The following is a 15979-nucleotide window of genomic DNA, read 5'->3' on the forward strand; positions in this document are numbered from 1 at the left end:
AAGTTCTTCCTGACTGCAACTGGTGAGCAGCTCATGCCCTTGGACATGAAGATTGATCATACTCTTAATTTTTTCTTGGCCAGTGTAAATTCAGGTGCTGTTCTTGCCAGTTTTCTATAAATCAAATAGTCGCAGTTCTTTTTATCTGTTTATCTTAATACTAATGGACTATGGGCTACCTCCTCTCCCATTCACAAATGCACTTTCCCTTTGGTGACTATTTATATATCTCTGTGGCGAACACCAGAGTGACCATATATAGAAAGCAGAAGACAGCTGTAGAGCTGTCTTTCAATGAAGTTCAAAGAATGAAAATAAGGAATATAAAGACATGTATAAAGGCATAAACTAACTTTTTGTAGGCTCCACAGACTGTCAGACCCCAACAAATCAGGTTTTCCCCTTCTTACATGAATTTACTACGTAACTTCTGCTACAGTGAATAGTAGTTATCACCAGAAAGGCCAGTACTAAATTATTTGGCAAGAAGTCTCATGAAATGTGATAAACTGTGACTGAATTTGGCCCTGAAGTCTCTGCCTCACTAATTTGCAGAACTTGCTGCCTAAGCATACTAATTACATGTGCAGTAAATGAAGCATTTTTATTTGAATGAGTTGTTTTTGTGACATTATGAGAAATGAAATATAGGACCACCCAGTTACGTTTCTTCTTTATTTGTTATTCCAATGTCAGTTTGTGACTCGGAGAAATAGGCATAAGAACTGAAGTAGATACCACCCACCATTTGATAAAAGTAGATGTTGCAATTCCTGATCACAATTGTAATATTGAAAATAAAAAAAAGCAGAACAGAAATAACTATTACTTTCATAGCACCTTTTTTGAAGCTGTCAAAGCGATTAGCAAGCATTTATTAGTCTCACAACAGCCCTATGAGACACTTAAGATACAATATTATTTTATGGAAAGACTTCTACACTAAAGCAACTAGTCCAATATGTGAAATTATGTATTACACAGAAATACATTTTTTTTTTAAACAGGTAACCTACTTGCAGTCATGTCTTTTTCACTGCTCCCACCCCCCCACCCCCTTTCTGGGGGGATTTATTTATTTATTTTACATGATCAACTACACAGAGTTCATGTACTTCTGTACTGATTTCTTACAGCTAACTCCAAACTGTACAAAAGGTTATGGGTATGAATCAAAGAATATGGACTGTATTGAAACAAATACGGTATGAAGTAGCAACCCCACTAATCCCCCTGGAACGCGGCAGGTGATAAATGCCACATTCCAGCAGAATTAGCACCTCTCCCTCCTTTTGAGGGGGAAGAGGGGGGAAGAAGGAGGTCATCTGAGGTGATAGGAGAGGTATGCAACCAGGAAGCTCAGCGGAGGATTCCTTTGACTCCAGGATATAAAGAGAACTTGAGCCAGACTCAAAAGACCTATCTCATTCACCTCAATCACATCAGTGTAGGCCCTCTCAGAGACAGTTAATACCTGCTCTACACAGCTAAAGGATGACATTTATTCTTAGAATAACCCCAAAAAAGCTATAAAGACAGTTCCTTGTCATGTATCAGACATACTTCTTCAACTCCTGCCATAAGAGGATGTTTAGACATATGAAAGTCAAAAGCAACGTTAACACAGGTCCATTTTATGCATCACATACGTTTGGAACTCATCTGTAGACCCAGACATACTAATTGTAAGGAATATAATCACATTTTCCAGCCAAAATGAAAGACACAGAGCTTAATACTGCAAAAGCAAAGGCTAATAGAGAGCAATATATCATCTTATTTTTTTCTTAGTTTTCTTTCAAATGGTTTAATTTGCTTTATTTTGATGGAGAGATAAAAAATGTCATTGTTTATATAACGTTCCTTTTGCAGACATCATGTAGCACCTTACTCTATGGCAGATATCCATTCTACAGATACCACGTAGGCAAGTTTTGAGCCACAGCTGACATGCTATTCACAACAGCACAAGTACTTAATGTACTGGCAGTTTCTAGTCACGTCACTTTTTCTCTGAAAATTTCTGCAAGAGCTTTAATTTCCAGATGAGAACTAGAGCTAATGGACAAGAGGGCAAAAGTGTCACCTCCAAGGTCAGGCCAAAGGTCAGATGGATCCTTTCTGGCCTCCTGTGTTGTCAGTGTCTCTGGTCCTTCAGCAGCAGATATGAACCCGATACTGACAATGCCCAAAACACGCTGCCATTGCTCAGCAACAAGGGTACCACACCAACTGGAGTTGCGCAGTGTACCACAGCACAGCAAAGTCATCCTTGTAAATCCAGAATTTCCCATGACAGCTCTCATGGGGTTTACAAGCCTAAAACCACTTCTTGTCCTTGGCTTCCCCAGCGAGAGGTCCCGCTGGACACCGCAGGGCAGCCACCACCCATGCCAGGTGGGGTCCGTGTTGCCCTATTGTCACTATTGCAGAAAGGGCAGAGGAGCCTGTATCCTCCTGTCTCCATTTCAGCTTTCACATTTCCCTCTCACCTCAAGCATTAGGCGGCAGCCACAGCTACAGCACTGGCTGTATATGCAGTATTAGGAGCCCTCTGTTTCAAACCCTGACTTGGACGGGTGCCACACACCCCCTGGAAGCATCTGCATTTGAATTTAAAGGGGTGGGTGAGTGACAGCAAAACTAGCTTCTTCTGACAAGGCTTTGGCAGATCATTGGTTGTCATCAAACCTATTGCGTTTCTTGCTCCCTGCCAAAAATTCCACCTACATGCCTGATGGCAATTAGTCCTTTGTAGGTGCTAATGAATAAAAGCAGCACGCACACTTTACAGACTTAAAAAGAATATCCCAATCCATATATTAATTCCATATATAAACTCACATGCACACACAGTCCTCCCTTCCCCTATCCACATGCCACTGTGCACCCACACCCAAACTCGTGCTTAGAAAAAAGCAAGCAGCAGTAAGATGATCATCCAACTGTGTGCAAGTAGGATTTTTTTCATGAATCATTATCTGTTTTTCCATAACTCATCCACTGCAAAAAGTATTGCTTTATGAATGCAGAAGGCAGCCTACATTTGGGATAATGAAGCACATTCATCGCATGCTTGAACCTTTCAAAGGTTCAGACATTTCACACACTCCCTCTAACCATGATTTCTCTGTGGTGTCCAAAATCATCTGGGATACAACAGTATGACATAACCACACTTCAGGAAAATACACTGACAATTTCCATAGAAGGGAAAATGGATAAAATAGGGGCACCGTGAGACCAGCACCACAGTACTTCCAAATCAACAAACTGAGCTTTGCTTTCATGTTTGTATAATTCTGGGTTTTCTGTTTTATGTCAATTTTAGAAGACAAGGCATCAAAACAGTATGAGGAAGTACACTCTATATAAAGCTGGTTAAAGGGTCCTTATTAACATTTCCTGTCAGCAAAAATTCAGTTTTATCAAAATCAAACCATTTTATAGGACTGTATCAACTCCAAAACCAAAAATTTAGGGGGAAATACTGCATTTTGACTTTCATGTTAATGCTACATATATAGACAGCATTAGGTCTGGGAGTCAAAACAGAATAAATTGAATGCTACAAAAAAAACATTTAAAGCATCTGGAAAATGATTGCGTATTTTTTCCTCAGACTATTCATTTTGCATGAAGTTTTAGCTCTCAATTCAAGCTTACATCATCTTTTAAATAAGGGATTTTCCCAACCACTTTTACAGTACTCATTAATTAGAAGTAGAGCGTTCATTATCTTACCATGACATTTCCAGACCAGATTTCACAGACTCCAAAAGGCTTCAGAAGGTCAGCTTTAAATTAGCACATTGTAGAAAATACCTTTCTTCAGCCTCACTAGATTACAGTGGGTTTTACCCTTCTCCGCTGGCTGGAGTGTAGGCAGGAGCAGTTGGAGAAGGCAGCCAGCAGTTCAGGAGTTGAAGCAAAGTGGGCCCAAGCTGAATGGCACCATCTATCGCCAGCCATAACAGGCCATAGCCATTGCTGCATTGCTTTGCCTGCATTTAAACTGTCTGGCCCTGCAAGTGGTAGGGTCTTTCTTCTTTCTACCTGATACTCCTTGTGTTACATGCAGTAGGCACCATACTCACAGCGGCCACTGCAAAGCTGTCTTGATTGTGGGGTTGTTCTACCTTTCATATTGATTTTATATAGACAGTCAGGCAAGAAGTCTTAAGTATTCCTGTTGCAGGTAAGGACAGCATTCACATCCAGCCACAGAATAAAGAGCTTCTCTGCAGCAGTCTCTGATCCTCCCTACCACAGAGGTATATGGCCTCTTCTTTGTTCCTGTTGCATCTGGGCAAATCTCTTGCTTTGTAATAGGTTTTCGTCAGTGCAAGCAGCAGGGGTGAAGGGAGGGAAGGCACAAATGTCAGAATGTACCCTTGTGAGACGCCTTAGTTGTGGTGTCCTCTTAGTTTCTAGAAGAGGTCTGTAAGTTTTATGCCAAAACAATACTTTTTAGAATTAATCTGAACTGGACAGGGAACATTTTTTCCATTTTAATTTATTTTCTTTCAGCCGATCACTGTCCCAGCCCATTCTGATCCATAGCATATCCACAAATACAGCAGAGATCAACAGCACATGCACTCCCCTCCTGCCCCCGCCTTCAAAAATTTCTCCTCCAACTTCCACTTGTAGCTGAGGAATTTAGGCCAAAAAATCTGGCCATTTCTGTTCCCTGTACAACATCAACATTCATTGCACCAGCTACTTCAGCAAACACAGGTGCCCACACATAACAGCATCAGCATAACACTGATGCTAAACACCTGAATGCTCTGAAATGCCTTTACACTACTACCTTGCCTGGCTCACATTGCACTGGCAGGCAGGACCTTGCTGCCAGGGTAGGCAATAGGGTAATTTCAGGAGTGCCACAACTGTAATCGCAAAACCATTCTTCGAAGGGCTGTTTCCATCGCAGATGTTAAAGTACAGTTTATCCATATAAAGTTTCACTAATATCCATTGGGGAAAAATCCAAGCATACAGGGATGGTTGTGCCTGCAGGTGAATCCCACCTGTGGGACCTCTGTGTTTTGGGGATAGCCCAGGGTTTCAGGTGCTCCTGATGGTGCAAGGCAGGCAGCTCTGCTTGTGCTGCAGGGACAGGCACCTTCTCTGTGAATCCCAAAAGCTCCAGCACATCTCTCGGAAGGCCTTGACCTAGGTGTTGCCTTCTCTGAGCCTTAAAGGGCTAAAACCTCTGCCTTTTGTTGCTCCAAGATGCTCTAATCCTTGGGCTATAGGACACTGCCCCTGGGAAGGGCATTTCCCACAGGCAGAAGGTGGGGTCGCAGTGTGGGCAAGAAAGCAGGACTCCTCCGGCCAGGCCAGCAGCAGGCAAGACACCAGCTTTGTAGCCTGATAGGCAGAACACACCACCAGGAGGAGAAAAACTGCTTCCTGAAATTATCCCAGGATAATTTTCTTTTTATTCAATCACTGTTTAATGTAAAATGCATTAAAAGCTTAGGCGCAAAATGTGAAAACATATGGAGTGAAGATGTTTAGGCAAATTGACAAATACAGCTCTACCTCCCTGGAAAGTCTTACAAAAGTCTTAGAAGCTCCTTGGATTTAAATATACCTTCGGCTTTCGTTGTCCCCTATTTTGTTCTAGGAAGCTTTTGGGAATATCACTGCTCAGAATACTGTGTTTTATAAGGTTTTGAATATCCCCTGCGTTCCACTTATTTTAAGAATTGTCAAATTATCAAGGTCATAGATATAATCCTAGTGTTTACAGAAAACCTAAACTTTTAACTGGTATGTCTTAACGCTCTAAGGGGAGTTCAGTTGCAGCTGATGTTTCCTCTGTAGTCTCCATTCAGAATCCCACAACTATATGACTATGTTTGTAATCTCCTGATCTTTTTGAGTTGTAAAAGTTTGCTATTTTCTCCCTCGCTGAGTGGTTGGTAAAATAGAAGATAAAAATAAAACAAAGGCAAAGAAAAACATTAAAGTAATATTTCAGGAAAGTTATTTCTTTCAAAGTATTTTTAATTTTTACGTGATTCAAAATAACTTCACATACAGTAACCACTCAAATCAACTGACTCATCTTCATGTCCACATGCTTTCTTTAAAAACAGAAAACTCTTTTTTTTTTTTTAAATGTTCAAAACATAACATTTTGCTGGAACAGATGCCTTATTTGAGCAAAGTGCCACATTTCTGTAATATTTAAAATGATGTTTCAATTTAACCAAGACGTGACTAATAGTCAATGAGTAGGAAAAGTTACAATGCCTGTGTTTTTGTCCAGTACCAGTGACATGACTGTGAACCATCCTGATAAGTTTGTTTAATAACGACTCATGGCTGAACATTATTTCTTGCTTTCTTAGTTATTAGTTTGGTTATTAGCTTTGCTTACAGGAGCTGATCAGTACAAAGTAATGAAGTGAGGCTGTAATCCTGGGCTAATATTGACTTTTTAATTATTCACTTGTTCTTCTATCTTATTTTTATCATCTCCATCTTATCCCTTCTGCTTTTAAACCTTGTGAAAAACCACCTACTCTAGTAGCTCAAAGAATCCAGCCCCCTGTGAAGAACTCAATGCTTTTAAGTCTTTTTTTGCTTTTCTATTTTTCCAGCAGCAGCACATGTGTCTATGAAAGGTTTTAAGTGACTTTGTAACTAATACAAGAGGAACCTCAAAAAGTTTTATTTGCTTTAGCTGTTAAAAGGCTTTGATTTCTAGCTGCTTATTCAATCCTCCTGGAACTGCAAAAATAGATGGGGAATCTCAGGATGTTTCAGTGTTTGTGTCACCTCCCTGTATCCAGTAGGAAATTTCACAAGAGCTTTCTTTACAGTAAACTGACATTTCTGTTAATGGATCTACATCTTAGCTGTAGACTTAGCTGCAGACTTACACTGGCCAACTTAGCTGTAATTGTCACAAGACCTGGGAGCAGAGATGGAGGAATAGCAGGCCATCCTTATCCCTCCCAAAGTGGCAGACGTGGGATAATCTGGTTATTGTTTTGAGTCTAATCCTAGAACCCAGGATTTTCCATGCAGATGACAGACACTGTGACACAGCGTCAGTGACTTTTTTTTCAGATTTCTTGATCTTTATGACCACAATGTGATTGGGAATTGAGCCTCTGGTGTTTACTATCCAGAAGTTCTCTAGAGACGTAAAAGTACAATTTAGAATATATTTTTCTTTTGGCAGAACTTTTTCCCACCCAAGTGACAAAACTGTAACAGTTTATGTAAAGAGAGACACCTCAGGCCCCATATGCTGAAGATGACACATGGAGAAGAGTCAGCACAGTGGTGTCATGAGGTTGCACCACTATTTTGATCTTTCACAGCTTACAAACAAGGAGCATGAACACGTGCCATCTGGTCACAAGACTATAATGTATAAGCAGCAAGACCATCTATGTTAACTATGGGCATAGCTAGGCATGTAGGCAAGGCATATATGTAGCAGGGTCGATAGATTATGAGAATACACTGAGCATTGCTGGTTGGCAATGGTCCTTCCCAGCACCCCAGCCCGTGCCGTCTGCTCCACCACTGGCTGATGCCAACTCCCATCTGAGCAGCCTGCCCAGCAGCTCTGCAATTGCAGGACTGCCCAGCCTCTGTCACCTCAAAGCTGACACATAAGTGATATGCAATGAATTCTCACTGTTCCCATAATTTCAATAATCTAATAACAACTCTGGTCATTATGGGATTTGGAAAAAGATGATTTCATCTCAAAAAGGCATGAGAAATCCATACAGATGTTTAATATCTCAGAGCTGAGCATCAAATCCAATAAATCCTTAGTCCAGAGCAATGTAATTCTGTTAGTCACTAGGAAATGGAGAAAAAAAGAGCTCCTTTTCATGCATCTTTAGTTCCCAAATCTATGCAAATAGTTCCCTAATATCTATGCAAATGCTGTACATCTCTGTAGTTATTTTCTGTACAGTGTTAAAGTTATTTTCTGTACAGTGTTAAAGGAGTCAATAGGTAGTCAAGAGTATCAAAAGATTTCTAAAGGTAGGTAGGCACTGACCAGTACTAGAGAAACTCTGGCAGATTTACACCAGTTTAGACCAGCTAGGAACTGAATTTTTACTAAATAGTACTCACATTTAGGAGCACTGGAGCTGATTCTCATGATGAAAACTCTGATTTATATCCTCTGGTTTTACCTGTAGCTAAATCTGTCCCTTGAATACCCATGTCCAGCAATTGTGCTGGCCAGTTCCATGCTCAGCTGCCAACTATATATCTCATGGTTATAATGAGATTGAAGTTACCTGGGAAAGAGAAGGCGTTGTAGGTCATCTGGATGTCTGAGATGATACACTGTGGTGCACATTAGCAAAGTGGAACGGAAAGGGAAGACAAAGAAAAGCTCTCACAAGATCACCTAAATTTACATTTATTAAAATCTACCAGATTTAGACTAACGCTGTTATGTGTTCTTCAGTTATCTGTCCTGATTTTCAGAAGGTTCATATGCATACGCCTCCACTGTGTCTTCCATTAAATAGGAACATGAATGCTGCCAGTTGTTTTACAATCACTAATGTCTGTTTTATTAGACCTCTAAAAGACAGTGTTATTCAGGCTTATCTCCACCCTCATTTACATCAATCTTAGGTATAATAGCACAGACACTCTAGGAAGATGTATTAAAGCACAAAAAACTCAAAACAAATAAATCAGGGTTTTGGTCTGTTAGCGACGATACTTCCTGATGATAAGCATTCTCCTTTTACCCTTTTCCAAGGCAGATCTGAATCAGTATGGCAAACATGCATTCCCCAGTCTGCTGAGAGCTGGAATTGGATCCAGGACAGAATTCAAACACTCTGGCTCATTTCTAGCTCAATGCAAAAACCCTAATACTTACACAGGCTACAGGTGAACTTGAATCTTTCTCCACAGTGCAGGTCACCTCTAATCCTGGTGTATTATTTCCCAATGCTAAATAATTGGATTTCTTGAAATGGCTCAGCACGCAAATCACATATAACCAATGAAGTAATTTTCTTACCAGATGTTTATTTTTGTCGTTAATAGAAATATAAACAGAAAGTCTTAAATCACTAGGTGAGTCACCAGCAGGGAGGTGTGTTATCATGGGAACTGCAGGGTATCTCCTTGTTTGGCCTCATTATCCTGTCATTTTTGCTTAAAGGAATTGAAAAAAAAGTCTTCTCAGAGGGCAGGAAAACCCCACAACGTCCCAAAATCATGAAGAAAGGAAAGTACATCTTGTGTCATCGAAGCAAGACAGTCACCAAAGTGTGTACTGTGAATGACACAGAGGTGTATCTCCGTAATAAAACACATGCTGCCGGCTACTTGCAGTGATTAACTCTGTCTCACAGACAGGAAGCAAGGATCACACATTCCCCCTTTAAACCATCTTGGTTATTTTAAGTGTATCAGATCCTCTTCCTGTTTACCTCCAGGGCAACAACAGCAGTCACATAAGACAACTACAACCCTTATTATGCTGGATTTTTCCCTTCCTCTAAGTAGTAAGAAACTTCCCAGAATTGACTAAAAGCTTTCTGTTAATGTTGTGAACGGCAACTCTTGGTCGATGAAAAGGGAAGTATTTCTCTGCTTATTTTACCATATTTGGACACCCCTTGAAATCTGTGGGTTTTAAGTTCAGTCGTGAAATTGCAAAGGTCTTTGTTCAGGGAGGCTCATATGCCTACCTTGGCTTCACTGAAGTTAGCATGGTTCATCTGAGCAGACCTCATTTCAGGACTTAAAAGCTTAATTCAAGACCTGTGGTCCAATTTCCACTTGACACTGGCCAAATGAGATGCCAAGACTAGTCTATAGTTTCAGATCTTATTTCCCTTTTTGCCCTAAAATCATTCATCAAAGAAGTGTCTTGATAGTTTGTGTAACAGCAGATTTCATTTTAGAAATTTTCAATTCAGAAGGGAGGAGGAGAAGGGAGAAAGTACGGTCCAAAAGTTGAAGCTGAAGTTAGACAAATTTATACTGGAAATACATCAAGAAAGGCTTGTCACCACTGCAGCAACTGATCCTTCACCATTTTCTGTCTTTGAACATGGGTCAGATCTCTTTCTAAGAGATATGCAGTTATTCCCGAGCTGCCAAACTGTGATACAGATTGCATCAGTGTGCAAGCCATGCCAAAGCAAGGAGCTGCTGTTGCTGACAGTAGTACTCAATAGTGCCATTAGGTATAACAAATGGGAAAAAACAAGTGCACGGACACACACACAGAGGAAAATTTAGTCTGCCTGTGCTCAGGAGACAATGTTACCCACTGGAATGGGAGAGCCAAGGTGATCCATGCAGCTCAAAAATATTTACCAAGTACAGAATATAAAATGTAAACTCTAAAACGTCTTGAGAAAGTCTATCAGCAGAATACTCGGTAGGTCTTAGTACCAAGTCAGAAGTAACTCCCATTGATGTGGATGCTAAATTTGCTCAATAAGAAGTGACTAAAACATAGAGAATAAACTCACAGGTCTCTCTCCAGCTCCCACTTCCGTTAATGGCAAATTAACCACATACCACAAAATTAAGATTTCTCTTCTTATTGTGAGTGATGGGTGACACTCTGGAGGCTGACTTTATCCCCCACTACAGAGTCTGGCAATGAAGCTTCTGAAATCTATTAACCTATTTGAGCTTTATTTTGGCCTTCAAAATTTGACAAGGGATGGGCAATGTGATTCTGCCACCAATTCTACTCTCCCCAGTTGCCACCAGAAAAAAACCCCTAATTTTTGTATTTCTAACTTTTTTCTTTATCAGCAGCCATAATGGCAAAAGGCTAAACATTTCATTAATCATTCTAATTTAAAAAAATATCTGAACATACAGCAAGATCTGGATTTCAGAGTCAGACCAAAACCTTTGCTTTTACTGCCATGACCTTGACACTATCAGGATCAAAAACTACTGAACTGCGCTCTCTCAAAATACTCTAAAAGTAGACGGAAGGTCTGTTTTTCAGAAGGAAACAAGCCCTCAGAATGGAGCTCCTCTTTAAAAAAATAAAAATTTTCCATTTCTTTTTGCTAGCTCTTTATATATTTAGCATAAATATTAACTTGATGTTACAAGAGTGTTCAAAGAGTGTTCAGAGAAGAGTCCCACACAAGTATTTGAGCAACATTTCATTCAGTTTCCTCAGGAGACAGCATTTTGAAACCAAGAACCCAAAGATAACCCAAAGTTATCTTTTCTCTCTTTAAGTGCATATATCTTTGCGCTGGCTTCTAAAAGTGGTAACTAGCGCACTTTTCATATAACTGTACGTACAAATATATTTTAATACATTTAGTTCCCATCATCTCTTATATCCTCAATAAAAGAATAAATAAATAACATTTCATCATTTTTCCCCAAACAAAAAGGAAAGGAAACTTTGGTCTGGGATGAAGCAGAGGAATATTTTGAGCCCCAATTAATATTTTTGTTTTGTTTAAAGTTCAATACCTAAAATATAGTGTTATAAGGAGATAATTTTGCTTTCAGAACAAAAATACTGTAACTTTTCCTTCCAAATTATATATTGCTGAAAAAAACCATTATACTCCTCTCCCTTAACAGGAAGTACTCACTGAATTTCTCCTTTTTTCACCAAAATGCAGTCTGTCTATTTTTTTGACAGTCACATACAAAGTGCTATACTACTGATCACAGAAGCAGATGAAACATTCAGAAGCACTGAACAGAAAGGGGTAAATATTGCAATATTGAAAGATTTTTTTCCTTCTTTCCTTTTTTAGTTTTGCTGCTGGAACAAGATTACTGTAGATGCACACCTTGTCTAGGAAATGGACCTCAGCTCCTTTCAAATATTAGAAATCCTTTCCAAAAACCTTTGGACTAGGCTCCAAAAGAATCCAGACTGTGAGTGCTTCACATTCAGTAAGTACCCCCATGCACCCCCCAAGTATCAACGCAGGCCGAACGTACAAATTATCTTCACCAACCAAGCACCACTGTCTAACACGGGAGAAGAGCAAACACTCCCATTCGGGGGAATTTATTCTTCAAACTGCTAGAAAAAAGAGCTGCCCTAACAAAACGGTGCAGTTGTACCAGGGGACCAGGATGCCCCGAGAGCCCTGGGCAGGTGACTGCGCAGTCACCACAGGAAGTCACAGCGACACGAGGAGAACCCATCCCAGAGGAGGGCTTGGAAGATATGCAGAGGCTTCAGCCCTGGCCTTTTGTCGAAGAAATGCTCTCACACGTGTTTGAATACTGCATCGTTTCAGCAGAGAGGGAAAGGCTTCCAAGCTGCACAATTACGCTATTGTAATCACACGGCGCAGGCCAAATTAGACAGAGTAGCTCTGTTTTCCTGAATCCTGTTTTATAAGCTACGTTCTAGCGGCACTCCATTACGCTGCTATGCAGAAGTGTCTGGCATTGTTTCTATCACAAACAAATCTTTATGTCCTAAATTCATGTTAGACGGAAACTTGGCTTCCAAGGCCTAAACCTAAGAATTACATTTGTTTGTTTAAACAAATTTGAGGGAAAACATACTTGGCCATCTTTGAGTTATATGATGACAAGATGATTTAGATTTCCCATAAAAGATATAATTCTTTTTCCCTCCTCATGCCAAACAATGATGCTTTCTTATAGCTGGACAGTTGCTGGCTAGAAGAACAAACCTATCGAGAAAAGCCAACTCTCAGCTATATTGATTAGGGCAGCAGATGCTGAGCACCTCACAGGATGTGAGTCTTGCTTTGGAAAAGTGAAGACAAAGGTTTATCTCCTACATTTATAAGACTGCACTTTCATTTCTCTGACACTGCTCTGTGTAAAGCTAAATTGGAATTGAAGTCTTTTGACTGTATTGTCAGCTATTGGAACAATTTTATCTTCCCTAAACAGCACATATTTACAAAACACTACTCTAATAAGCCATCCTTGAAAGGAAACATCTTAAGAAAGATACGATTGAAATGTATAAGAAATGCAACCAAAACTCAATTTTCCACTTTTTCACAACAAATTATCCCTTATGCTTACCTAAAGTACTATCACAAGAAAATGATGGTGCATTCTGCACCCAACACCAAAAAAAATCTGATTTTTGTGTTAAGTCCTTGAACTGATGTGTACAATTTTTTTCCTTCTTATATCTTTGTAGAATAAGTGAAAAAAATGCTTTATATATCACTTAAGTAAGCAAATTATCCCTCAGAGAAAGCATTGTAGTCTAAATGTATTCATCATTTTCTCTGCATATTGCAGAAGTTGTCATTTTGGGTTATCTACATGATTTCATATATTGATCCAATCCCACTAATAACTGGCACTGAAGTATCACAGAGGAACAGCAAAGTCTGGGGAAATTAGAAATCATTAGTAAAGCCTTCTCTGAAACAAGAGACAAAAGCACCCTTAGCAAATGCTTCATTATCAATCCACCTTTATTACCTATTTTATCTCCTATCACATTTCATTCAGTTGTGATCTAGACTCTACAAGGCTGTATCAAAGAGAAGAATAGACAGGTGCTTCATAGAAAAAACAAATACATATTCTCAGAAGAGTACAGCTCCCTTTGAAGATATTTTAGACATTCCCCTTCTGAATGTCTAAAATCCACTTGTACCTTTAAAAACCACTGGGTCAGGAGACAACAGAAGTATATGTGAAAATTTAAAATTTATAAAATATATTGCTTCACATGAAAAGCTTAAGCTCTTCTGCTTTACTGAAATCAAGCCTATAGTATATAGGTACAAGCAGGTCAGCCATGCAGTTGTTGATAGACCTGGGCCTTGACTGAGCATCTTCTTGCTTAGGAAGATTCTCACAAATCACTCTTTATAACTCAGCCAGACCTACCAGCTAATTGCCTTTTCTAAATTATCTCTTAAGATTTAATTTCCAGTACTGAATATTTGTTCTTGGCAGCCTCAGAGCAACTCAGAAATACAGATTAAACAAACCATTACATGCTTAGACACCTGCTACTCTATGGTATACAATTAACAGAGAGTCAAGTCTCAACAAATTATTTCGGTTGCTCATTGTTATGTTTAAGCAAGTGCTTGCCATTTAAAATAAAGCAATTCCAAGCAGTTTCCATTATAGTGTTATCTGTTCTTAATGTCATCATTCACTACAGCAGTGGCCAGAAGTGGATTTTCCACCCTGACTAGATCATAGTTTACTTTGACATAGTAATTATCTATTATTCCTATGTATTCTGTTTGTTTATAGGTTCAGTACCACATTCTTCTTTCTAAACAGAAGCAGTGGTATTTGCTGAAGGCAAACCAAACAATGAGTTAGCATGTGTTAGTGACTACTAGTAGTCACTGAAACTCTCACAGTTTAGAGATCTCCAAGCCAGGCATGCAATTGCTTTTGGTTAGAGGAGGGAAATTAAGAAGCTGCATGGTGAGCTAAGAAGCTGACACTGGTCAAGAGAGGACTTCACAAGATGTTTGCAAAAGTTTACCCAACTTTTCCAAGCCACTAAGGATCACCTGGACCTCCCACTAGGATTACAAGCATCTCTCTAAAGTCATTGGTTCTTCCACACTTCTCTTCGATTTTGGGATACACACCCACACTCTTCCCCTTACAAAGGAAGCGCCTATACATCTCACTGGCTTACTGTGCAAAAGCAACCCATAGTCAACTTCTTCCCAGTGCTATGACCTTGAAAAGTACCAAGCAGCATGCCCTACTCATCAACTCAAAACATTGAGTCTCACTCTTCCTTGGGACTTTTTCATATTCCACTGATTTATCTGTCTGGCTTCCACTAAGAAATGCCACAGCACTTCTCTTCAGAACCACTCTTTAGTTGGTTTCTCTATCTTCCACCAATAACCACCACCACTTTCAGAAATTGCCCTTTTCCCCACTAGTGCCCTCTTCCTTTTTTTCTCAAAAATTTTCACAGGGTGAGCAATTGATTTTTATCTTCTTCAAAAACTTCACTTATTATCCATCGCGATATCTGACTCTTTATTGCATGCACTACTTGTTGCTTCTTCCTAAGGAAGGAAGTCAAAATTGATACAGCTGACATTCAGCTCTTTAAAAAAAGCCCATTTCCCTTTGTGGGGTGAAGTAAATATGTACATTAAATCCTTCAGCACTAGCTAAAATAATTCATTACAGTTTCCTACTGAAGGGAAATGAGGAAGGTGATCTCTATGTGCAAGCATGACAAAGTAACACCTGGAGATTTGACATGATCTAGCCCCTAATATTTGTGAGGAAACCAGGGGCAGAAGGCAAGGCAGTTTTGAGTCAGAATGACTGAACACTGGAACTGTCTTAGGAGCAGCTCGCATTGGTCTGCCCCCGTGCTTCTGTCAGTGTCATATTGATCTAGTCCTCATGTTAAAGAAATAGTTCTTAAGTTAAATTTGAAACAGTGAAAGGATATCTTAATAAGCAGCATGTGCGTGCACACTCACTTGCAGACACACACACACATTTTCTTGACACTAACTGGCACTTGGAGTTTAGTTTCAATATTAAGCATCTCAATTCTCTGCAAACATTTGGAGGGAAACAGAATGCATGAAATCCTGGGCTCCAGTAAAATCCATGGCAAAACTCCCACTGACTTCAGCTATCTTCATTCTTCCACTCAACCTCAAGTCAATGTGCCTTTTTGTTTATTTTCTTCTTCAAATACTTTCCTCTAACGATATTAACACAGGAAAAATAACTGCCTGTCAGCAGAGCTCTACAGAAATTGGCAGGTTGTGTTTGAAGGCGTTTATGCAAGCTTCTTCTTCGGTTTGATTAGAGTAGATTCTAGCCGCAGCGTTTGGACACAGATCAAGAGAGAAATTTCAAATTCTGCCCACAGAATGTTCATGTACGGCATCTGAATTGGGCTGAGGTCATTCTGCCTTCATTTTCATGCCTTGAGGTTTGTTACTAGCTTTAGAACCAGAAATTTGCAGCAAAATTCAGCTAAAGCCACCTC

This window comes from Ciconia boyciana, chromosome 2 (assembly GCF_034638445.1).
Source record: "Ciconia boyciana chromosome 2, ASM3463844v1, whole genome shotgun sequence".
Taxonomy (NCBI): Eukaryota; Metazoa; Chordata; class Aves; order Ciconiiformes; family Ciconiidae; genus Ciconia; species Ciconia boyciana.